General features: G+C 37.4%; 1 protein-coding gene across 1 annotated transcript in view; it reads right to left on the bottom strand.

The window, feature by feature from the left end:
• The window catches only part of pvalb6 (parvalbumin 6), a 37,430-nt gene extending 11,382 nt beyond the window's left edge, over positions 1-26,048 (bottom strand). Inside the window, exon 1 of the mRNA XM_053514626.1 lies at positions 25,810-26,048. The gene's annotated coding sequence lies outside the window, so the exon portion shown is untranslated. The remainder of the gene's footprint in view (positions 1-25,809) is intronic.
• Between the last annotated feature and the right edge of the window lie 200 nt (positions 26,049-26,248).

The following is a 26,248-nucleotide window of genomic DNA, read 5'->3' on the forward strand; positions in this document are numbered from 1 at the left end:
AAAGAAGTAAAAGTTATGGAATGAATGAAGGAAGCTATATGTGAAGTGCATGATGAATAGGAGAGAGAGAGAGAGGGAAATATAGAAACGACAAGAAGGAGAAGCAGAGTAACAAGATGAATTTAGAGGTTCTGGAAGGCATAGCCAGAACGCCCAATGGGATTAAAGATAAAAAAAAAAAAAGCTGCTGTAAAACATAAAATGTCACCCAGAAAATAAAACAAAAGGTTAAACCCTACCAAAGCTCAGTTGGCTTCATGATGTTAATGATGCTTAAGTGTGGACGTTACTTGACAAGGTTAAAACACACACTGACCTTTACAAGACCCAAATACAGGCAACAGTAAGAAGTGGACATTCTGAAGTGGACTATTAAATGGGAGAAATATATTATTATTTATTTTATTTATTTAAAAATATAGTAATTATGACTTTAAATCACATGCACACACACAATATGAAGGGCAAAAATAAAAGAACAGAGTTTTTGTTAGTGATGTACAAAGGTGTTCAAGTCAAACTGGGACTTGTGAGGAATTGTGAGATCTGTGGGATCTACGGGATCTTTCTGTAGGAACTGAGCAGCCAATCATATAAACATTACTTGCACATTACAAAAACTTTTTTGGGAGTAACTCCCATATCCCCTGCAATGCTCTATGCAATTTTCAAATGTAATGCTATTAAAATGTTCCTTGGGTTCCTGGGAGGTCAGTATTTCAGACGTGAAGATAAACCAGACTCAAAATGCAACTGACACTATTTGACACTCAAAAAAAATAAAAAAGTCTAATAATAGTCCACTGGTTTTTGTGAAAGGGCCATATTCCAGAAGAGAATCTAAAAATGAACCAAAATCTGCACTAAGCGTTCCTGGACAGGATCAACCCCCAATTGCTTAGATGTTTAAGGAGATAAATGTAAGTCTCTCTGCATAAAGGTGCCTGCCAAATGACGAAAAATGTAAATGTAAATGTAAAAATTTTTTAAAAAATCACTTCCATTTGTTCGCAACATTCCTTTAACCAAAGGAATGATTTTTTTCCTTTAACCAAAGGAATGATGCGAGATGAGAAAGCATGTACGTGAGAGTAGTGTGGCTCAGCTGGCTTCTATTGAGCTGCTCTGATGTGACAGATAGTCACTTAAATTGTATCGGTAAACACTGGGAAGAACACGCTACAGGTGTCAAGAGACCGAGTAAGAGAGAAAGAGATAGTTTCTCTAAATTAATGAACTCCTGATGAGGCCACAGCTGCTTCTCTGTGTTCCTTTAATAGTCTCTACTAATCCATATGTTTAATACAACCACAGAATGGAAAAGGAAATGAGCTCAATACGAGGAGAGAAAATGGTGAGCTTTTTTATTATCTGCAGTAAATTAACAAGACTGAGACCGGGTCATTTAGTGTTAAGAGCAAACGTAATGCCTGGTTTATGTTTTTTGGGAGAAAAACACTGCAGTGTGTGTGTGTGTGTGTGTGTGTGTGTGTGTGTGTGTGTGTGTGTGTGTGTGTGTGTGTGTGTGCGTGTGCATCATTTCATTTTTTGACAAGTATTATTAGTGGCACTTGTGTTGCACACACACACACACACACACACACACGCACACACACACACACACACACACACACACACCAGGTGTAGTACTATTCAGGAATGTCTGTACTTGTTCACACCAAACACTTTGACCTTTAAAAAAGTGTGTGTTCTTGCACGACATCCAATATTGTACTCTTTTGAAAATAATATGCTGCAGTGATTTTAGTCGTTGTTGTTCTGAAACTAGATTGCATCTTCCTTAAAGTAAGCGGATATGATTTACAACTGGCCATGCAAGAAAAGGTCTAAGGACACAGTGGATTACATGGTTTCTGATTGGGTCTGACCCATACATCCTTTTTCCAGCAATGCAGCACTGCTCATGCATGTCGGAAGTTATACTGTATACACAGGGAGTGTAGGGAGAACAGGGCAAACAATAAATCTTCCCCTGAACCCAGAGGACACTTTGATTACAACATTTTTATTTCAGTCTTGTAATTCTCTCTCTCTCTCTCTCTCTTTAAACTCTAAGCGTAGTCTGCCATGCTGTTGGAGTTACGCGCTCACTGCTTCAGGCTGCACCAAGTTCAGCCGCATTGCGGCTCAGAATCTAATTCCACTCTGGGGCTTTTCTCAGGTGCACCCTCTCAGGAGCTGCTTCACTAGTCCAGAGCACCATATCCTAATTATCATCAATTACAAGGGCTCTGCATATGGAGGAGAGGAGAAGACAAGAAGACGAGAAAAGCTACGCTGCCATTAAGAACAGTTCATGCACCAGCTGCTCATGTGCACTCAGGGGTTCGGCTTTTAATCTGATCCATTTATTTCCCACAGGCTAAGTGTAATGCAGCAGTGAAAGCATGAACCTGCACTAAAATGTACTTAGGGATCAAACTTGTAGACACAAGGCATATGCTGCGCTAATTCAAACTGGTACAATTACTTGCCTGAACACTAACAATTATAGACGTTGAAGAACCCGAATGAATAGTTAATTTCTAGTAGATTGGTTGTTTCATTCAGCTTTTAAATTGTCCTAATGAAATTTCTAAAGTATCTGAAGTCAGTATAGGTTGATGAATGTAAATCTGCTAAACATTTAGGGGCTAGGAAAGCCAAATCTCTCAAAGATTCATTCCTTCGTTCAACCACTTTGTCCTGGTCAGTGTCACAGTGGATCCAGAACACTGGCTGTAAAGTGGAAATATACCAGAATGCCAATCTGCCAAGTCTCTTAAATTTGTTACAACATACATGTCTCTCTGAAGTTGGGGGATTGGTGGCCCAGTGATAGGCAGGTAGGTTTCCTGCCTGGGTTCAATTCCCACCCAATGCCCAAACCCCAGCCACTGGAGGCAGTGCCGGTCCCAAACCCTGATAAAATGTAAAGGGAAGGGTATCCAGCGTAAAACCGGTGCCAAGTTGCTGTGCGAATCAAATGGTCCTTGTGGCAACCACTCAACAGGAGCAGCTGAAAAAAATACATTAACGTGTTTCTGAAGATAGCGAGCAATCAAATTTCCCCACATCACACATCCAGTGATCTCCATTCTGGCTGTTTTATTGCCTTACAATATTTTCTAATATTGGCATGAGAGGCAGAATTAAGAAAATTAAGAAGAGCTTAAAGCACTAATATATGTTTGTTGTCATCCTATTAAAATGACCTGGCATCCCATGTGGGGTTGAATACTCCCACATTGCGACCATGGTTACCAGAATAAGCTCCAGATCCAGATCTACTGAAACCTTGATCAGAATAAAGCAGTTACCAAAAGCGAGTGTGTGAATTTTAGTTTAATGAACTGTATGATGTAGAAATGATATTACTACCATTCACTGAAATCATTTAGCTAAAACAATGAGAACATTATACCCTTATAACACACTGCCTGACAGTTTTAGCAGGGTCAAATTATTGGCCGGCATCTGTCAAAGAACTACTAATGGGATGTGAAATGACTGTAATTTCAGTTTGTGGAAGAAATGTGGTCGGAAGAAAATCATGATTGGAGATCACTTTAGCACATGGTGAAGCTGCATTGTAAAAAGCAACCAGGAGTACAAATTACAGCGGTTTAATAGTGAAAGTAAGTGAGTGAGTGAGTGAGTGAGTGAGTCAGTTAGTCAGGAAGTAAATCAGTCAGTCAGTCAGTAAGTAAGAAAGTAAGTAGCTAAGTAAGTATTTCCACAGAACCAATGTGATGAGAACTCACAAGATTGTGACCGAACAGCTGTGTGGCCGTAAGAAAACCACGTGTTAGTGTGACTAATCAGAAGAAAAAGCTTCTATAGGGAACACAAAAATTGTACTTTGGTGCAATGGAAAAGGTCATGTGTTTTGATGAGTCCAGATTGACCTTACTCAAGAGTGATGGCAGTGTCAGCATAAGGAGGAAGTATTAAGCACAGTGCCCACTGTACAAGGCTGTGAAGGCAGTGTTCTGAGGCTGCTTGAGTTAGTCACATCTAGGCCCAGAAACATTATGTGGCAATAAAATGAAGTCAGTACAACATCAATTGATTGTTTTCCCCCTTTCCTGATGGCATGGGCCTGTAGCAAAAAAAAAAAAAAAAAAAAAAGTGGTTCTGGGGGCATGAGGACCCTTTTTTATACAAGAACTGGTCACCAAAATGCTGCAAAATGTTGCACCATCAATTATTTTTTTACTTTTTGTATGTTATTTTACTATACTTAAGCACAGAAATTGAATTTTTTTTTGTACAATATAAAGATGTGTGCTATAGTGTTTGGTCAGAAATCCACATGTAAAACCTTGCACAGAGAGTAAATCTTTATGGTATTTAAAAATACTGCCGTAGCAACAACAACAACAATAACAACAACGATACTACTACTACTACTACTACTACTACTACTAATAATAATAATAATAACAATAATAATAATAACAACAACTACATTCCAACTACATTAGAAACTACATTCGTATGGTATCTAAAAATCATCACCAGCAGCAACCAAACAGGAACATTAAAATTGAATGTGATTAAGTTAAAAGCAAAGAAATTGAAAATAATCAGTTATAGTAGTTTGACAGAAAAAGTTACAAAGAAAATCCTAAGTAAAGAATAAAGATTTCATGCATCTTAAAAACCTTTAAATGAAAACATATTGCAAATATAATGAATGATGAATATTAATTATTAATTATTAATTGATAGATTATTAATAATTAATTAAAGTAAGACCTAATAAAGAAACCTCTCAAGGCTAAAAACACGAAGCAGAAAATGCCATGAAATCAGCACTCAGCAAATTAGCTGCTTGTAGTTGTTGTTTTTTTGCCTCATTTAGCAAAATTAGTCTGCCATCTGGAATAGTGTAGTCTGCTCCTTTAAATAGGCTACAATCAGTTCAGTTTGTGCAGTAGTGCTCTCGTTACCACAGCATGCGTCCGTCCTTTGTGTGACACATCTTTATGACTTTATGGGAAATGTCACATACATTTTATGTGATTATTTGAGAACTATGTGATCTTGAATATGCTTAAATAGACTCCAGCATCCATCTGACTTAAAAAGCAACTAAAACAACCTGTAAGGAATAAGGCCATGTGTTCTACAAATATGGAAAAAAATAGGTACATAATGGTATTAAAACAAATGCATTATATGTGACAAGTCTGAAAGTGAAAATGCGAATAGTGTTTACCATGTGCTAAATTTACTTGTTGAAGTTGAAGTGTGACTTTCCGAAAAGGGTTTGTAAGCCAGTGCATTTTTGCTGACTCATTATCACTTTTTTCCCCTCCGTCTAGCACAGCTAACTTCTGTCTAGCACAGTTTTTAAAAAAATACTATAGGCATGCATTCCTCCATTCATTAATTAAAAAAATATTGTTTACTTGATTTGCAGCACTATTTCTCATTAGCTATAGTTACATACAATATAGGAAAAAATATGAAACAATATTTCCATATCCAATTAAAATCATTGTGCTTTAGAAATTCCAACATAACTGTTTAAATGGAAGCTGATCCGATGTGTGGTTTACGTGCTCAAAAACCTTTAATCAGACTGTAAATATTTTGACATGCACAAAGTTGTTCACCCCATTCAGCATTCAGCACACCCCAATCAGAAATACAGCAGAAATTCAACAGAAATACAGCAGAAAACAATAATAAATAAATAAAAAAAATCAACTTTGAGGTTAGGTCTGAAGCTTCACATGTTTCCCCCTCTTGTATTATGAAAGATTTACAAGAATTTCATCTTAATTATGATTGGTTAGATGGTTTTGTTTATGTAAATTGAGAGCCAATCAGAGCCTCTTCCTCAGGCAGTGGATACAAGTTTGAAGTAAAGACTAGTGGAAGAGAATTGTTCTCACAGAGTGTCCTGTTTACTGATGAAAGCAAATTTCACTCATCGCATCATTTGATGTTTTTCCCCCATGTGGGGCAAACATGCATAGAAAAAAATATATTTATTCCAACAACAAAGAATTAAAAAGCTATTTGCCCCCTGCAGTTGTCCTACACTGCTATTAATTTTTAATGACATGGAATTTTGAAGAGTGTTTTTTTTGTTTTGCAACATTTGCATTTGACATGTGTGGAAATATAAGTGAATATTTAAATAATGAATGGAGGAAGTACAGTAGGAGAGCTGTTATACAATAAAGAATGGAGAATTCCCATCACACATACTGTAAGATAAAAAAATACCTACACATTTTACATAACAAGCCAGTTGTAATGTAGTATTTACTGTAACTGAATGGTATACTGCTTTAAATAAAGGTAGTTGCATATATGAGAAAGGAGGAGAAAAGCAAAAATATGTTTTTTTCTCTTGCATGCATAAAGTAAACAGAATATAGCAAAACAGAATTCAGAGGTGTAGGGAATACACTTGCCTTTATATGTATGTTAAGTTTTGGCTCACTCCACAATGCATCACTGGTCCAAGGATGAACATCCCTTTAACTGTCCCTAACTGTCCCTAGTCATCCATTTATCTCTATTATATATATATATATATATATATATATATATATATATATATATATATATATATATATATATACATTTTAATTGCAATATACTGTGTATATATATAAAATGTTAAATTGATTTAATGTGTTGTTGTGAGTCAAACTGTACATGGAAATTGCAGGTAAAAATTAAGTGACATTAATAAAGTCATGTATAAAATTGAGGGGTAAAGACACCAGTCCACATGCAGTATAGGATTAGATCTATTGCTTTGCTGCGTCATACCTAATCTGCATAAAATTGAGGAAATCTAATTCTGCATCACTCACTGTTGTTGAAATTTTAGCTTATGAATGTGCACATAAACCCTTGCTAATGTGAACATCAGGTAAAATTTTAAGGATTCATATTTAAGCTCATTCAGATTTCATCTTTTTGTGCATGCAACAATAATTTACATTTTTATATTCTAAATAAGCTTTATAATTACTAATGCATTCATTGTTTTTTTTTTTTTTTAGCCAATTCGATGTCAATTTGTTGGCAAACTGTGCAACTAAATGCATGCAGTAATTGTTCAGAGCCCCTGAATCTATTTAATTTATCCTTTCAGAGAAGTAATTACTTTTTCAGTGGGATATATATATATATATATATATATATATATATATATATATATATATATATATATATATATATATATATATGAGATGTAACTTTTTAAGTGGGAGAACTTGCACAATTGGTGGCTGAATAAAAACTTTTTTGCCCCACAGATCTCAACCCCATAGAAAATCTTTGGAGGGAGTTGAAAGTCAGTGTTTCCCAGGGACAGCCCCAGAACATTACTGCTCTAGAGGAGATCTGCATGGAGGAGCGGGCCAAAATACCAGCAACAGTGTGTAAACCTTGTGAAGACTTGCAGAAAACGTTTGACCTCCGTTATTGCCAACAGAGGGTATAAAACAAAGTACTGAGATTAAATTTTGTTATTGACAAAATACTTATTATTCACCATAATTTGCAAATAAATTCTTTCAAAATCCTAAAATGTGCACTTGCACAATTGGTGGCTGACTAAATACTTTTTTGCCCCACTGTATATACCCACACACAATATATATATATATATATATATATATATATATATATATATATATATATATATAGTTTGTTTTAACCACTTGCTTGATATGTGAATGTCCTAAAATGACTATGGACTACTGTATATTGCCCATGCTTCATATGAAGATATGAAAAATATATTTTTTGCAATATTCCTGATAGTTGACTGGGGATAAAGACAGTTCAAAGACTACAGGGGGAAAGTTAATGCAGTTATGAATTGCAATAGTTTTAAATTAACTTTCCAAAAAACATGCACGAGTCACATTATTACACATGCCTTCACCAGCCTCAAATCACCTCGAGTACAAATTAGTCTCGAAACTCGCATATTAAAAGCCATGCATGCTTATTTTTGAGGTGGTAAAAAAAGTCATGTTTATGTATAATCATACAGGCGGTACGCTGTAAACTATTTACACATTGGCATAGGGAAAAGTGAATTATATGTTAAGTTTGCTTAAAAATAATGTAAAATCATACTGGGATTTTATATACTTAATCACCATGTGGTTGAATCCGCACATAGGCATTGTAATATCATCAATGTTGGGTGGTCACTGCTGAGTCCTATGTTTATTAAAGAGTTATCAGCCTCTAATAAACAGAAATAGTGGGGAGAATTGTGATATAGTACAGTACATAGCAGTTGGTTCGGGGACTCAGGAGATTAATGGTAGTATCATAATCCTGACTATTGAGACTTTAACTGAAACACACACACACACACACACACACACACACACACACATACACCCACCCACACTGAGATGCTGTGCAAAACAATAATTGAGCATCGTGCCTGTTATGAGATTCTGAAGTGTTGGCCTGTTACTAGATCAATAGTTTGACCTTTGGTGATATGACAGCTGGAGTCAGCTTAGACGGTGAGTTCAGCTCTTTCAGCAAAGCTAAAAGACACACGCATACGATCATGAACAGCTTTGTCATCAAGAATGTCTGCAATAAGAGATCCTACAAAAATAAAATGAGCTAAAGAGTTAAGAATGGAAAGTGAATGCAAATGTGTATAATGAGAAGAAGAAAAAAAACATCCTGTAGAGGCAGAAAATCCTCTAAAGACGTAAAGTTGAGCAGACATTACTGAAGGAGATTGAAATTCTTTCACAAATTAACAATCTGCCAGACCTGCGGTCTTTATTCAGAAAACGGTTCTCATTTTCTGCAACACTCACTTACACACCGATAGTCACTCAGCATGCCTTACCGAGAGTGACAGCAGCTGTAATGAAGAACGGCACACAAAAACATAGAAGGAAAGAAAATGAGAAGAGAAAAAGTGAAGAAAAGAGGTGATAACACGGCAAAGCTGAGAAAGAAAAGATGGATGTCGGAGAGTGTAATGAATAGAGGCAGGTAGAGAGAATCAAGAGAGAAGCATGGTTTTCTCCAAAACGAATCTCTTCTAAGCTTCTTTCGCTTTACCTTTTTGTGACCTGCATTCTATCTAACAACACAACACATCTTTCATCTAACACTGCTGCTTTTCTCTTCCTCGTGCCTTCTCTCTACTCGTTCATCTTTTTCACCGTGTCACTTGCTATATTAAAGAAAAATAGACAAATAGTGCTACTATAAGTCTATACTAAAAACTCTCAATGAACTTATATGTCAACTAAATCAATTCCTGCTTAAGCCACCTATATATCTGAATGTGTCTTTCTCTCTCTGTCTGTCTGTCTGTCTCTCTCTCTCTCTCTCTCTGTCTCTCTCAATTGACAAATGACTCTATCATTAGACTAACTGGCAGCTTCAATAGGTCACATTTCTAAGGACAATGATTCCAATTCAGCATTGTTGAAGGTTGAAAGGAAAAAAGGAAGATCAACCTCAATGATGATGATGATGATAATGATGATCACAATGATCACAGTGCGGTCCGGATATAAACTTGTATGTAATGACAGCGAGGACATTCTGTTCCTTGGCACTGAATCAACATTATTTCATTTGGCTTCCAGATCATAGCAGTGGACTCTCTCTCTCTCTCTCTCTCTCTCTCTCTCTCTCTCTCTCACACACACACTTACATTCTGAGTGCCAATTTACGGTGACATTGACTTAGTCTTATCACCTATTCAGCACGTAATGATTTACAGTTCCAAATGGCTCTGAAAAGGGATTAAGAACAAGAACGGCTCCATACAGACTTTTCTCTTGTAAATAAGAACTAAGTGTGTGCTATTTGTTTCACTGAAATGAGTAAATATCATGCTTTAAAATGAACAAATGGGCAATAAAATAAAAATCAGAATGCCAGGCCATTAGTTTCCAAGGTAAAGCTGTCTAATTTGGGTGAGCCCTGCGCCCACAGTAGCCTCAGATCCTTGTTCTTGACTGACATGAGGAATATCAGTGTGTTTTTGTTTCTTCTTGCTTTTGTAGCCTAGTCACCTCAAGGGTTGGTTTACCTATGAGTTCTGAGATGCTTTTCTGCTCAGCATGGTTGTAAAGAGTAATTATTGAAATACCATTGACTTCTGGTCAGCTTCACTCATTAATAGGTCATTTCCACCAAGAGAACTGTAGTTACTGTTGTCATATTTCCCCCATTTTGCTATTCAACTTTACGACACAATTAACCTGACACTCTTGAAATATACGGACACTATATTGCCACAAGTATTCGCCCTCCTGCCTTAATCCATAGGGTTTAATATAATGTTGGTCCACCATTTGCAGCTATAACAGCCACAACTCTTCCGGCCGGCTTTCACAAGGTCCAAAATGTCTTTGTAGGCTGAAGCATTAAGAGTCCCTTTCACTGGAAGTAAGGGGCTGAGACCAATGACTGCGGATCAGTGCACAAACAAGGCCGATAAAGACATGGATAAGCGAGTTTGGTGTGGAAGAACTTGACTGGTTTGTGTCCCGACCTTAACCTATAGGACACCTTTGGGATGAATTAGAGTGGAGACTGTGAGCCAGTCCAATATCAGTGTCTGACCTCACAAATGCGCTTCTGGAAGAATGGTTAATAATTCCCATGAACACACTCCTTAACCGTGTGGAAAGCCTTTACAGAAGAGTTGAAGCTGTGTTACGTTCCCTCGTGTATTTGTTGTTTTCTTGTATCTGTTTCTTTGTCTCCTCTCTCTAAAGTATACTGCAGGTTCAGCACAGTGGTTGTCCGGGGTTCGCCAATCCTCCAATGAAACCAGACCTGTCGTTATAAAAGAGGCGGGGCTCCCTTGACTTGCCGTCAGTCGTCCTGCTTTCCGGCCAGCGGGCGGCTGTCCATTTTGTGTTGACTGCGCTTTGGTTTTGTGGTGAATTTAAGCTTGCCGTGTTTAGTCTGTATTCTGTCTTCGGCGGCTATCAGTTAGCCTGATTCTGCTGTAGCTTGTTTAAACCTTCGAACACTCGAGACGTATGAAACACCTGCTATTGAATGACGTTTGTAATGAACCTTAAGCACTGCTTTGCCTTAATTAATCCAGCTTTATTGTTATTTAAGTCTGGCTAAAATACCCAAGAGAAAGGAGACAGGTAAACTGGTAACTTAGAATTTAGTTTTTTGTTAATAGCAGGTAAGGAGTGACCACCACCTTTGTATTTTTGTTTTATTAGTTAGAGTAGTTTAGTTTGGGCGCCGCATGCGCCGAAGCTTCCGGTTTCTTTTCTACATTTTTGTTTGGTAGTTAGAGTATTTGGGTTGGGGTTTAGTTATCAGAACTTCTTTTGCTTTTGATAATTTCTTTGTTTTGGTGTCACTCAGTTTTCTCCTTTCCCTTTAATTTCTTTTGTTTTACATTTTTGAAATTGGTTAAAATAAAACTGCTTTTATCTTTATTCACTTGCCTGACGACTCTTCATGGTTTACCCCTGTGGCAAAAAATCTCACTTAAATGTTATCTAACATCTAACACGTAACAAGCTGTTATAGCTGCAAATGGTGGGCCAATATCATATTCAATCCTATGGAATAAGAATTGTTGGAATAGTCACTGCTCATAACTTAAGTTCATATGCATATGAAGGCAAGCGAGGGAATACTTTTGGCAATGTAGTATATATGTATAGCTTATGCACTATGCTGCTGCCATGTAATTGACTGATTTGATAGCTGCATAAATGAGCATGCATCTCCTAAATTGATATATGCATGTAATATAATAACTATATGTTTTCTATCATTCAACCGATTAACTAAAAAAAAGGACTGGGGCATTTGAAAATGACATTGAGGACACCTGGCATGGAAAAGAGACACTAGATCTGACAAACAAATAAGAATATATGAACAAGCTAATGAGATATAATGAAGCCATTAACTAGGAACAGGTGTGCGTGAGAGAGTGGGCGTGGCCAACCAGGTGCTGAGGAAATCATGAGAAAACAGATTTTCTGTACCAACACCTGGTGGTTGTAAACATGCTGGCAAGCAGGATTGAAGTCTAATAAAAGTAATTTATTGCAATTTAAAACTGCACTCTGAGTGAGATGATCATTCGTAATTGGTTTTAAAGCGATTGGACCCAACACTAGTTATAAGTGTGTCCTTTAAGCGGAGATGTGGGTTTTCTGATGAACATGAGTGGGCTTTGGGTTCGATACCAAGTCATTACAGCACCCATCAATGTTGATCGTCTGGGGAGAAATCTGTGAACCAAGTCTTCTCACTCTGCCGTGCTATTACTGATAATGTGTGTCCACCTGCTTAGTCTCTCTCTCCCTCTTTCTCTGATGTGAATCAGGGACAGGTTGCTTGATGGATCTGTTTACGTATTGCTCTTGGCACCAACTTGCTGGCCTCAAATAATAAGACCAATATAGTTAAATAATTGGCAATTCTAAATAAATGCTTGCTGTTTCACATTCAAATTCATTAATCCAAGTATCTGAACTTTTCTGGTCAAATCTTTACATAGCTATCAGCATTCCATAAGAATGCTCTCACATATATGTACCAACCTTCCCCACCTCCTCACCCTAGCCACACACCACATACACAATACACGTTGCACATCTACATTCAGTGCCTTTTGTTTGTCCAACTGCTCCTCGCTGACCTCTTTACCCTCTGATAAACACACCATATAGATCCATTATTCTTAATATAACCTCTTACCTCTATTTCACTGCTACACTATGCTCCTACTTAGGCGTGAGGGTTATTTTTTTTCACCTGCACATGGTGGTGCAATGAGCATGTGTCATGATGATGTGGGATGAGTTCTGAAAATGCTCTTACACTGCAGTTTGGATCAGTCTTTGGTGTATGTTCAAGAAAAGAGAATCATAATCTTGGAAATCCCCTGTGTAGGACTCTAGAGACCCATGGCTGGCTCTGGGTTACATACAGTACATCCCAGTATACAATACAATACTGGGATGTATTAAACACAATTTGAAACTTGAGATGAGTTATTAAGAACAGAAATGCACTTAGAAAGATATTATAAATTGGTCAGTTAAGTGTGTTTGTATTATAAAATTAGTGGAATTTTTTTTTATTATTCTTTTATATGATAATTTGACCTTGCTTTCAACCTTCCAAGGTTTTAAAGTTTAGTCTTTCCTGCAAGATCTGCATTCAATGACATTGCCCTAGGCAGCTTGTACATTGCTATTCATCCATGCAATTGCTTTGATATACTGTTGCTCTGGGCAAAATAGTTGCTTATGGAAATAAATGTCAATGAATAAAAGGACAATAAAAGGAATAAAAAATGGACAAAATTCACCATTACCCCTTTTACCTAAAATCACTTATTATTCTTCTCCAATGAAATTCTATTTGAAAGACACAATAAATTTGTCTTTAATGAATCATGTGGTGTGAATGGCAGACAGCTGTTAACTTTTTTATAAGAATTGTAAAAATACAGCACCAACCATGTTTCTGGATATGCTACATTGGCTTAGTGGTTGATCTTGCCCCTAATGCGTATCTGTTTGGAGTTTATTTGTTCTTTTTGTGGTTGGTGCTGATTGATGTTTCCAAATTGTGGGTAGTGGGTGTATAAATGTATGTGCTTGTGCCCTGTGATGGGTTGCCACAACAGACAGGATGTACCCGGCCGTGTGCTATAGCTTAGTTAGAGTAAAAGAAAGCTATAGTTTACTATAGTTATTATTATATTATACTATATATTATTATTATATATTATATAAGTAAACTGGAATCTTTACTATAGCAATTAGTACAAACTTTAGAAAACTGTAGTATTGACTTTAGCAATTGTATGCACACTGTAGTAAACTGTTTGGAGTCAATAACCATAGTAAATTACTATAGTATAGTAAATACTACTTATATTCAGTTACTATAGCAACTGACTCCATGTTGTAGTAAACTGTAGTATTTACTATAGTAATTATTACTCACTGTAAGAACCTGTAGTATTTATTATAGTATAGTATACATGGTGTAGTATACTTTTAGAAAAAAAATTATTTATTGGCTGCCAAAGTTAAGCTGCGAACACAAGAATATCTGAGTTGCTGTCTGATGGCCTTATTTCAGTTATCTTAGAGAAAGCAAATGAAATGACATTTTACTGCATGCGTCCACTGTTGGAAATATAAAACGTTGTCCAACATCATTGTTGGAGTCTAATAGTTTACTTGTACACGTAATCCACTGCATCTTTGAAACATTTACTGAACTCAACAAGACAGGATGAAATAATGGAATCCCATCTAGGAAAATCATTCGGACTTTGTTCCAAATCATCGCATGATCAGGGATATCCAAGAAAGGCAATAACAGTGTGTTTTTGATGGAAGACTGAGCTGTAACAAGCTTCCAGAAAGCAGGTTTCAGGAAACACACCATCTACAGCATGTCACACCACCAGTATTAATAGTTCAAAGTGGATGCCGTCAGCATAATTGAGCAGTAAATAAGTTAAACAACCATAAGATTATCTGAATCATCTTTTTAAAATAATTTTCTTCTACATCATACTGTATTTAAGTTCTTCTGTCTCATGTAATATGTCATGAGCTCGTAACTTTCTCTTCCTTTTCTCATCTTTTCCTCTCTTCCCTGCACTCCATTTTGATTATTTTTTTAGGAGCCCAGTCCATGCTAGACCTCAGGTGTAAAATTTCCTCCCTTTGTATTTTTTTCTACCTCTCTTTCCCTCCCACTCTTTTCGTTTTGCTGCAGGACTCATTCCCTCAATTCCTATTCTTGTCATGTCCACAGCTTGAGGAGAAAAAAACCAAAGTGAAATCAGTATTCTAGCAGGGTCGCTCTCTGTTTGTGTTTGTGTGTGTGTGTGTGTGTGTGTGTGTGTGTGTGTGTGCGGAGGACCTTAAAGCCTGGTTTAAAGCCCTTGTGAACAGAATTTCTTAAGTCAGCACTTTTTATGTTTGGTTGATGTTTAGACACACATACGGTACAAAATCACCCAACACATGTTTGCGCGCACACACACACTCACACACACACACAAACCTCTAGCAAGAGGGAAGTTGAGCTCTTGCTTGGACTTTTATATTAGTTTAAGCACTGAAGCAGTGAATCACTCTACAGCTGTCCCCAAAATGTTTCACCCATGCAAGTCTTGGCAATTATTCATTTCTTTAGTGAATGTTCCAAAAATGATAAGAAATAATCCAGACCTACAGCAGTAGACCATTTTACTTTGACCTTTTAATTTTGGCCACGCAGCATTACATACTTTAAAAAGCAACATTTTTGTCCTACCATCCTTGTGAGGACCTTCCACTGACATTATTAATAATGCTGCTAATTAAATCTAATTAAAAACACCGATCAGGTGTTTCTTACCTTGAGTGGACTTTAGGAAAAACACACCTTCTCACTCTGCTTAGCATCAAAGGTCGCGAGCTAACGCAGATTGCCAAAGAAGTAATATACTTTCATAAAAAGTGAAATAGAGTCAGTTTACTGTATTTCACGGTATAAAATGGTGGTAAGATATGTATTTAAATAAAGCTTGAGGTCAAAGATGAATTAATCATCGAGAAAGATTTGACTCCACTGTCACAAATACTATCGTATGTGCAGCAGAGATAATAGTCCAATTCTCTTTTCACACTCTGTCACACCAAGAGAAGCAGAAAGAAAGCTGGCATCTATGATAGTCATTTAATGAATGGCACACACACACACACACACACACACACACACACACACATACAGAGTTTTACACATGTCACACACACATTTCTTCTATCTCATGTCTTTGAATTAGAAATAAGCCTACACTCTATCTAATCCCAGTACTTTAAATATTCCCTACGTTTTTTCCCCCACTCTGTCTATCCTCTAATCTCTGCAATGGATGGATGGATGGATGGATGGAACTACAGAGGTTCCTGGATGGATGGCTGGATAGATGGATAGACACTAAATTTACCTGCTTTTGGACTTTAGCAAAATAAAATGCAAAATGGTTTGGCCATTTCATAACCTGAAACAATAACCATATTTTTATAAAAAAAAAAGAAAAAAAGAAGCAAAACAAAATTGTGCCATGACCCACATGCATTTTTCCTCCAGTCTACACCAGTGTATAATTTTTATTATCCACATTTTTTTTTCTCTCTTCCAATAGACCATTAAGTAAACATAAGAAAAACCTGATTAAGCCCTTAGTGAGACAGGATGAAGTCTATTGGTCCCTTAAGGTCAAAGGCAAGCCTTGTGCTGTTAAGGATAATTGTATTGTCTTTCTTGCTCTACGTGTCTGTCTAGATCCCTTGATTAGATTTAATTTTAATGTATTTAAGAGGGACACCTTCAAGACAAAGAGAAATAACGGTTCCACTTTTAAACACCAAATCTGAGCAACTAGGTCACGTCGATGTGTTTATTTAAGGCAAACCTTTTTTTATTATTTTTTTTATTAGCCACTATCTCACCAGAGTAAAAAAGAATTAAAGACCATTTTAGCTTCTTTCCCCAGCAGGATTCTGCCTAAGTGGTGACCTCATTTAGCAGGTCAGGGATTGGTTAATTGAGTCTACGATGCACAGAGTGCCATGATGATCTTAGTTTCAGCTAAAGTTAGACACAACCTTCCTGACCTCGGAGACTGGGTAAAAATACTCACCCTAAAAAAGTGACAAAGAGACTGAAATGGACCGCCTACCAAGATCTATTATTTCAAATGACAAAAAAAGAAAGAAACATTTATAATGGGTGGAAATCTAAAGAGACTGGGATAGAAGAAATCATTCGTATAGCATTTCCTATAACAAAGAAACTATTTATATTTAAAAGAAAGAGTGTGATAAAAGCAATCAAACTATAATATTGCTTCAGACTGTAGCAGAGAAGCACTTAAGTCCACTGTAATGCAGTTCCTTGGGGTACTGAGCATAAAAATCTTTCTGCTGCTGATGCTTTTTTTTATTGAGAATAAAAATCACTCAACATTTGGATGTTCTTCATAAAGTGTGAAAATGACTCATGGTGCTGATATTGTACTCAGTTGATGATACAGTAGGAATTAATACTAAATGCCTGGTTACATTCTCTTCTGCAAGAGCAGATCAGGTGCTAGGCTTTTGTACATTGAACTCTGGTACCCAACACATACTGTACAATATTTTGCATTGAGATTTTATGGTGGTAATGGAATATTAGAAAAAAAAATGTCACTTGGGTATGCATCAAACCATTCAATCTGATGGTGTATACCTTAACAAAAGAGGAGAATTAATAGAAAAAATAAAAATAATAAAATAATTAATAGAAATACATGGGCACTAGTGGCAACGTCATCAAATCCAGTCTGAGGACCAGGATCCAGGCTACTTGCTACTTGGAAGTGCCCCCTTGTGTTTGGAGGACTCTGGCGGGGGTTTTGATTAGGACCAAGTACATGATTGTCATACATGAAGTGACTCAAAAATCAGGTGCTTTCAGGTTAAACCCTCCAAGGTGGAAGATTTGATTCTTGCCTTCAGGTCTGTGTGCATGGACTTATTCAGAGCGACTTACAAAACCTTTTTTTTTTTTCTTACAAAGCTTTCCCTTTCCAAAACTGCCCTGGCCTCTGCCTTCTTTATCCTGTCAGGTACTTACTGAAACCCAGAACAATAATTATACAAACTCCAAAGGGGTCATTTCTTTCCATGCCACTCACTTTCTTTTTGGCAGGACATGTTTCCTATTTTTGCTAATCCTCCTATTGGTAAGGTATGAACCATCAGATCGAATGTTTTGATGCATACTGTAAGTGACATTTTATTTCTCAAAATAATTTTTTTGCTTAATAACAAGAGTTGTTAAGAGAGTCATAAGACTATACCCAGGGAAAAATCCACAAGAAGGTGGAGACCCCTGGAATACTGGAATCTTAGAAAGAGTCCTAAGAAGTGTGAATGCTTTATCTGCTTAAATCCCATATATTCTGCATGCAAATTACATGGGATCAGACAACACACAATGTATGTGTTGGGTACCAGAGTTCAAACACACTACACTATATCAATAACCCTAACAACTGGTCTGTTCTTATAAAAGAGAACGTTCCCAGGCATTTAGGAATAAGCACAATTCCTGAATCACCAAAGTGTACAATATCAGCATCGTGAGTTATTTTCACACTCTATAAGGAGCATCCAAATGTCACACAGTCCAAAGAAATGCAGTTAGCAGATTAGGCTAATTGGCATCTCCAAATTGCATGCACTGTGTGTGCAATAGACTGGCACCCTATCCAGGGTGTATTCTGCCTCGTGCCCCAAGTTCACTAGGCGTGACCCAATACAGGATAAGTGGTATAGAGAATGAGTAAGTTGGAGTGCTTTCCACTCGCTTCACTGGAACAACTGCAGTGGGCTCCGAGCCACCTTTTTGTGGATCGTCACTCATAAATACTGTATACGGCCTTCTTTAAATCACTGCACCATTTAATTATTTCAATGCAGCAAAAACTTTCATCATCATACTGTGCATCAAGTCTTCTGTAATTTCAATCGGATTCATGCCTTCACTCATGAGAAACTTCGTTACAAGACCCAGTTTGACTTGAACACCTTTTGTTATATCAATACCCTCTTTTAGCACGTGTTACCGTGAGGTCGGCTGACACAACCACACACTGCGTCTAAACCACTAACACGCAACTTTTCCCTGTCAAGGACAAGGGCCAAAGTCGATATTTTTCATCGGTTCTGACAGCAAAATTACTGAGGCACAGGCTCAAAACCCTCTGGACCTCTGCCAAGCCGAACCAGAGAAACACAAGCCAGGGAGAGAACCAGGGAGTGCAAGTGACTGCTCAATCACTGCTCATTCACTTCGAAACACAATGGTCACATCTGTTTAAAAATACATTTTTAAAAAAAAAAAAAAGGCAAAGTGACACAGACTGTGTTATTTAGACTCAGAGTCAGAATTAAACATCTGCAGCTTTAAAAGTCTCTTATCAGCTCTGTGAATGGCAGAGACAGACCAATCAATATCTGTTAAGTGTTGGATTTTGACAGGATTATTAGGTGCGTTTGACCATGTCAGGTTACATCATCCTTCAATGTGCAAGCAAAATAGAGATGACTACCCACAAATCACTGGAATTCATGGTGGTCTGCATGGTCGGGATTGTTCTGCTGTTACGAGAGGGTGTGTTTAAAGCACTGCAGGATGAGGAGTATAAAACTGTGCAGAATGTTAATGTGAATTTGTGCGTCGGTGCTTATAGGCATAACCATTTAAATCATTGCTGTAGACATAGAGTCAGCATTGTGGGGGGGAGTAGCGGGGGGGCCCCCGATACGCCATAGTCTTTTTTTTTTTTCTTCTTCTTCTTTTTTTTTTTTTTTACAATAATGTCTGACAGTGTATTGTATTATTTTACTATGGTTTTACTTCTCTTTTTCAGGAGTTTATAAACTATGACCATAACCATATGGTAATAAACAAAAATCTGTGCTTTTATTATTTGAAGACATTATATGAAGATATTCATATATCTTTTTATTTGTTGACCAAAGGTTTAACAAATTGTTTTTAATTTACTTCTTATCATATCATAGCTTCAATCAACATCAGGATTTGACTGTGGTGATGTCATAATTCTCAGTCCTAACCAGTTTTTGCCATGTCATGTGCTCTGTCAGCATCCTTGCATTCTCACTCTCTCTCTCTCTCTCTCTCTCTCTGTCTGTACTCTAAATGCACCAAAGTGAAAGAATATAATATTATCAGCAAATCACTTGTATCTGATCTGAATGGTTTTTGCTGTTCTATTAAGGAACATTGACTCATCACTTGTTGTAGTATCATTTGACTATTGCTTATTTTCTTACTGCTCTCATCTTACTTTTCTAAGATGCCACGCTTTCTCTTGCTCATGATAATACTTACTGTGAATAAGGGCTGACCACAATAAAACAGCTTGCACATCATTCAAACAAGCACTAATAATACTATAATTCACTACAATTGCTATCATAAACAGTTACAGCCACACAGTACATTATACAAATAAATAAACAGTAAACGAAAGCTTCTGTCTACAGAATTGAAACACGCAATGCAACATAGATGATTGACACTCAGGCTTTTGGACAAATACAACATAATAAAATCAATGTTAGCTACGCCCATGTGCACTCGATGGGTGAATATGTGGATAATTAACTTTTCAGGTAACATAGCTAGGATAGCCACTCACATTTTACAGTTTTAGCACAAAATGACACATTGATGTTATTCTTAAATGTTCATGTGTGTCCTGGTTGAAGTGAAGTGTTGTTATTGGTATGGTGTCAAAAACAGATAGGAATCTGAACCTGACGCAAAGTTTGCAAGTGATTCATAAATTGTGGCTATGCATTGCAGTCACACTGGGACACGAATCCCTCCAGAATCCTCCAATACACTCCACTCTGAAACCATAACCCTTGATGCAGTAGTAATAATAATAATAATAATAATAATAAGTGTCTATTCGTTAAGTTTAAGTATGAATACTGTATGATTGCATTTGCTTATGATTAATTCAGAGGATGGTGTGTGGTTGCCATTTGTAGCTGAACAAATTAGTTTTTAACTTATAAATTTTGCATTAATATATTGAGAGGACATTTTAATCATATTAGAATATTGAAGGATGTGTGTCATTTTTCAATATATGCAATTCTGGCATTGAATTAAATATTTATTACAGAAGAACTCTGGTATTGTATTTAATACATCTGTAGCATACAGTACTGTATGGGCGATTGCCATGGAAATGAATTTTGACACATATCCAAGTCCAGACAAATGGCCAGGAAAGCTTTACCTTAAAGCACATTTAAAAGAAACACAAGTCTAACAATATGTTTCTTCTGTTGTGCACAATATATAGACTATGACGGGAATTCAGAACTAACCGGGACTTTTGATTGTATAGAATAACAGTTATGACAGTAAAAACTACCTTTATTTCTTTGTATAATCCCCAACTACACTAATGCACTAGTGCTTGGATACATCGATATGGAAAGTTTTTTCCAGTAAATCTGAGCTATGATCAGTCTGGTTCATGTCATGCTTCATGTCATCATATCATGATGATGCTTACTGGGCACAACACCACTTGCACAATAAAGGAACTCAACTGGGCCTTATCCACCACACATTCCAACTGATTTCCACATGTTCAGGCCATTAAAGGAGTTCCTGGGGGGCCAGTGTTTCATATGTGAACTATGAAGTCTGATCATGGCTCCGGGGTACTGCAAAAACTTTCTACCTTGATGTTATCTGAGATAAGTGTATTAGTGTAGCAGGAGGATCTTGCATCCAAAGTTCCTTGACTTAAACAACCCTCATACATTTTTTCCTTTCTTTCTTTCTTTCTTTCTTTCTTTCTTTCTTTCTTTCTTTTTATTTCAAGTGTGAATGAGTCAGCCTTCATGCTGAAGATCTTGTACTGACACATCATTACCTTTGATTTAATTAGGACTCATTAAACATTGAGCATTCCAAAGGGCATTAAGCAATAATCTGTTTATTGCAACTTTACCTGAACTGATTGTGTGTTCTCTAGACAAATCCCTGGCTCCTTCAGACATTTAATGAGATAATTACAAGATGATCTCAGCAGTCAAAACCTCATCAGACTGAGTATTAAAACATGTGTGGTGTCTTATTACTGCATATTTCCCTTTATGCCCCTCAAAACCCACTTATTATTGAAGTCTTATTATTGAAGGGTTTTGTCTAAGAGTTTTGTGCATAAATGTTTGAAAAGGTGGCTATATAACCCACAATTAGAGTTTCAACTGATGCCCGCTACTATTATAGGTCTTAGGATGGAAAAAATAGTTTGTATGTACAGTATGCGTGTGTGTGTTAGTGTATGAGCCTATGACCAAGTACATTTTGTACATACTCAAACTTATACTCTCTATCCGCACACCAAACTTGCATTTTATATCTGCCAATACTCAATTAGTGTCAGCTATCCAAACACGCTCTCTCCTACACTCACACCTACACACATGCAAAGCAAGTGCCAAGAAATCATTAGATGCTGTTTTCCCCACCTACCCTTTACAAAATGCATTATACAGTAAAACACTCCACACCACACACGCAAAAAACACATACAGCATATTATACTGTAACACCCACATACTAAAATAGGAACTCGATGAAGATATCAGGCTCTACAGACTGGACGAACAGGTTTTCAGCATATATGATGTTAAATGGGAATATCGCCATTAGAAGTACAATTTAGTGGAAGAGCTAATCATATGAAAACACATTCTAGAGCTGAAAAAGACTGTAATTTCACATACACATATGCACTGACACAGATTTGCACTAGTATATACCGTACAGAAGGCTAGCAGGTTGGTCAAGTATTGAGTACAACTTAAAGATTCAGTAGTGGTTTGCAGTTCAGGAAATGGGGGAGAACAGCTGCCTGACAAAACCCACATTTAAAAACAAGTCCTAGTAGCACTTGGAAATACATCTGATAACTTTGTCATCCTAAAAAACACTTTGATCTCGAAAGCCTCTTTTCATACAGTACATACAGGAGTCTGATGAGAAATCTTCTACAGAGCGATTTTGGCAAGGAAAAGGTCATTTCGTGACCTAGAAGACGTGGGCGCACATTTTTGAAGAGAGCTTTTGAAGAGGACAAGGAGTTCTCAGCGAGCATACAGCGAGCACGCGACGAGAACAGGGAATATCCGCTGATCTTGTGGTTTTGTGAAGAGAGAGAATGACGAGTGCTCGTACAGGAATGAGGAGAGACGAGGCGTGCTTGTTGAGAGGTCCGCGCCTACGAGGAGAGCCTGGCGAGAGTATCACAAGCGAGGCAGAAGAGAGCGACCCCAGAGCCGCATAGGTTATTTAAAGGGACACAGCAAGGAATTACTTTATTTTAGAATTGTCCTGTGTCCACGAGATCGAGGAAAACCAGAAGAGATCTACAACTTTAGGGAGTGGCCAGGAGTGCTCCTGACTGAGTCTACTAGTGCTGGGAGAGTGCTATGAGAGAAATGTATCAATTTTTTTTTCTCTCGTGTCCAATAATTTTACATATATATATATATATATATATATATATATATATATTTTTTTTTTTTTTTTTTTTTTGCCAAAATAGGCAAGATTGAAGGTAAAATTGAGGGTGCAGGAAAACTCCAAGAGTATGGAAATTTTCTTACTAAAATCACGGAACACACAATTTCCTGGAGAAAAACAAATTTTTAGATAGGATCATATAACACTTTTTATAATACTTAATGCTTATTTCTTAATCCATTTTTTAAATATGCATACACAATTATATTTTTATTAGAAAAAAAGAAACACATTTGCTAAATATAATTTCATGTCCTTTCATGTAGTGTCTGTAACTTATTTGAATTCAAATATTTTAATGATCTTAATTGTCATTTAGATGCAACTTGGCCAATTTAGATTTCACATGAAAGGACATAAACCTGAAAAAGTGAATTATTTTAAAATGCAAAATTGTTAAAATATTGCAACATGAATTTGACATGGTTATGGGCATAAAATTTTTTGCTTTTTAAGCTTTTACCAAAAACCAACAAAAGGAATTCTTACAGGTCATATACTTCAAAAAAGTATAACGCTGAAAAAATTGTCATTTTTTTGGGCACATATAAAAACCGCTGAAAGTAAGCAACTTTAATTAGTCAATTCCAGATTGCATACACTTCAGAAGTAGCTTTTTTTGCACACACATTTTCTGTATTATATGTATGACATCAAATCAAATCAAATCAAATCAAATCAGCACCAATACTGTGTTTTGGCCAAAAGGATCTTTCAATTCCTGTAGCTCCCTGCATCAGATTTCTCATGCTGATGCTTTTTATGTCTTATATATAATATATACATTCACCTTATATACTATTGCATACTTTGAAAGTTTATTCACAAAATTCAACAGCTGCCCCATCACTTATACCGTGAGCTTTTAAGCACATAGCTTTCTAATCGTTTTTTTTCTTCTTTTTCCGAGAAAGGGAAATCTTAAAAAAAAAATCTTTTCCATGGCAATCACACAGATGCTACAGAGATTTAAGCATGACGATGCTGATGTTTTCTTAATGTACTAAAGGAAGGGTGAGGGAGCTGATATCCATTTTATTAACCACAGCAAGCAGCTTGAGTTTGCCTGCAGGAATGATGCATCTAAAACACACACACATACACACCCTTTTGTGCTATTACTGCAGGATGTCTCTGCTTCACATCATACCCTTCACTAGCTGACAGCCCTCCTCAAGACACACACACACACACACACTGAGCGCAGCAGACTGCATGCATCAGTCTCGAGAGACATGCTAATGTGTCAGCACCAGTGCAGCAAATTAGGCACAGGTGCAGTGATGCAGCTTCCAAACCATATAGTAGGCAGCATCCTTATCTCTTTTTTAAATAGTCGCAATAACTTAAAGAAGTTCTTCTCTTTTCACTTTTGTCATCTTTCCTTTACTTTCATCCACTTGTTTCTGTCGACTATATTTTCTTATTTACTTTTTTTTTGGTATTCTGGAAAGTCTCTCTCTTTTTGGGCACACACACACACACACACACATACACACACACACACTGCTGATTGTGCAGCATTAAAGTCCTTCACTGTGCAGCTGTTTCTCTGTTCTCAATATGCTGCACAGATTAACCCAAGGAGAAACTAAGGGTGTGTGTGTGTGTGAGAGAGAGAGAGAGAGAGAGAGAGAGAGAGACAGTCTTCATGGTCATCAACATTTCCATCCTTTTAACCTTCATGAGTGCTGCACTGCAATTCACTGCTATAGAAGTTTGCGTCCTCTTCACGGCTCCTGTTACTCTAAAAGTAATTCTCCGTTCTGGGGAAGAAAGAAAGGCTGCGAGCTGTCACCTGTAGGTCATTTATTTTGTGCGGTCCATTCACCTTTTTTTTTACGCTAGCACACACACACACGGCTCAGGCGGCTGTCAGAGCTCAGCTGTGTTTTGTGAATGGAGTATTAGACAGAGATGATGCTGCAGCCATATGAGGATCCGGCTTTGCGCTCTCTCTCTCTCTCTCTCTCTCTCTCTCTCCAAATTCTCTTACTCTGATTCAATATTTGTTTCTGCACTTCATTTTTTTTCTCTTTCTTTTTGTTTTTTCGGACATGGCATGCAGTGCTCTCTCTCTCTCTCACACACACACTTACTCGCTCACGTATTCCCATTCACAACCTTCCTCCTGTGCATTCACCATGCTGCTGCTTTTCTCGATCCCACTGACTGCATTTATCTCTCCTGCAGCATTCCACGTTCTTGCACGGTGTGTAGCCTTTCCTCTTGTTATTTTCTTACATTTCATTTGTCCCCATGTCCTCCCAGATTTAAACATGTGTTCCATCTCTCCCCTCTCATATGCGCTCTCTCTTAGCTGGTGTGCTTGCCCTACCTCTTGCCTGGGGTTAAGCAAACATGTTCTGCCGCTTTCCCATTGCGCAGTGTGTGTGTGTGTGTGTGTGTGTCCTGTAATCTAGCTAGTGTGTGTCCTGCATCTAAGCCGAGGAAGTGTTTGTCCTGTGTCTTTTGTCTCATATGTTACCCGGTGTGGAAGTTGTTCCACCTCTTACAAAATGTTGAGGATGTCCCGTGTCTTACTTAGAACGTGTGTGTGGTCCTGCACCTTGAAAAATGTGCTTCCTGTCTCTTACCTGGTGTCGAGTGTGTGTCCTGTCTCTTACCTGGTGTTGAGGGTTGACAGTGGGTCCTGGCGTGAATACAGCAGCTGGACAGGCGTCAGTTGAGTAGCTGAGTGACTGGGAGTCAGAGCACGCCAACCGAGGAGACAGAAAGAGAGAGAGAGAGAGAGAAAGAGAAAGGGAGAGAGAGAGAGAAGCAGAAAGGGAAATGTAAAGGCAGAAAAAGAGAAACAGAGACAGAGGGAGAGAGCAGAAAAGAGAGGGAGCACTGACTGGTTGGAGGTGAGATGAAGGGGAGAGAGACTGCAAGAGAAAGATAAAGGGAGGCTGGGAGGGAGGAGTGTAAGAGAGAAAGAGAGGGAGAGAGAGAAAGAGAGGGAGAGAGAGAAAGAGAGAGAGAGAGAGTAGGAGAGAAAATCTGTGAAAGAAAAAAACGACAGGGAGGGAATGAAAGAGCTTGAAGTAAAATGTAGAGAGAAAG

This window comes from Clarias gariepinus, chromosome 16, assembly GCF_024256425.1.
Source record: "Clarias gariepinus isolate MV-2021 ecotype Netherlands chromosome 16, CGAR_prim_01v2, whole genome shotgun sequence".
NCBI classification, from domain to species: Eukaryota; Metazoa; Chordata; class Actinopteri; order Siluriformes; family Clariidae; genus Clarias; species Clarias gariepinus.